This window comes from Trichechus manatus, unplaced genomic scaffold (genome assembly GCF_000243295.1).
Source record: "Trichechus manatus latirostris isolate Lorelei unplaced genomic scaffold, TriManLat1.0 scaffold00113, whole genome shotgun sequence".
NCBI lineage: Eukaryota > Metazoa > Chordata > Mammalia > Sirenia > Trichechidae > Trichechus > Trichechus manatus.
This window is the reverse complement of record NW_004444049.1, coordinates 7,306,220-7,307,310: the sequence shown is the minus strand read 5'-3', so window position 1 is coordinate 7,307,310 and position 1,091 is coordinate 7,306,220.

Sequence of the window (1,091 nt, the reverse complement as noted above, 5' to 3'; positions counted from 1 at the left end):
CCTTTTTGGTGCTGTCTACCACGCCATCATTTAATTAGCCAGTTCCTGCTATTAGAATGGTTATTTCTCGTGTTATTACTATCATATTCCTTCATTCAGAAATTCTGATTGCTCTTGAGTGGCTGTTTGAGTTTTATCCACCTTTTTATCATTCTTCCCTTCCTGTTAGGTGGAGCCAGAACGGCTGTTGGCATTTTCCAACTAAGGAGAAACTGAGTTCAGTAAAGTTTGGGTTTAGTGGTTGTCTTAGTTCTTAGTGCTGCTGTAACAGGAATACTGAAAGTGGGTGGTTTTACCAAACAGAAATTTATTTTCAGAGACTGGAAGTCTGAATTCAGGGCACCAGCTCTAGAGGAAGACTGTCTCTCTGTCCACTCTGTGGGAAAATCCTTGTCACAGAGATAAAAGCTTGCACACGACACAGTCCAGTGTCATGGGAACTGGACTCTAGTCTTGGGGCTCCCAAGAGCTTGCTGTGTGACCTTCAGTAGGTCACAGACTCTTGGTGCTCACATTTAGAAAATGGACATTGTAACCGTGGGTGTGGATTGTGTGTGCCCATGCTCCACTCAGCAGCTCTTCATCTTTGCATTCCCTTCTCCACAACATTTTTGAAAGAACGGATGAGCTAGGCTAAGGGCCTGAGAAAAATACGTGCCCAGGATCACAGAGCTGGCAAATGAGAAAGACTCAATCTCCATTCTTCCATGAAATGGACCTTTGCACTGCCCCCACCGGCTCTTTTCCTGCCCTGGGCATCTTCTGGCGTCGGAAGGCTTGTTCTGGGAAAGCCGCAAAAGCGACTCTGACCAAAATTCCGGTGCTGCAGATACAAGCGTTTTTAATGTCAGCAAAACACGCCTGACCGGCGTTTCAGAAGAGGACGACCCACTGGCTCCGCCGGCCCGCCCTCGACGCCCGCCGCTTGGGGACGTTTGGAGACCCTGATGCTCTGAAGGCAAATTGCGCTGGGAGGGGCGGCGAAGAGACCCGCGCCTTCCCGCCTTCGGCGACTCCCGGGGATTCTAATGGAGCCGCGCGCCGGGGGCGGGGCCTGGCCGGGGGCGGGAGCGGGGCCCGGAAGCAGGCGG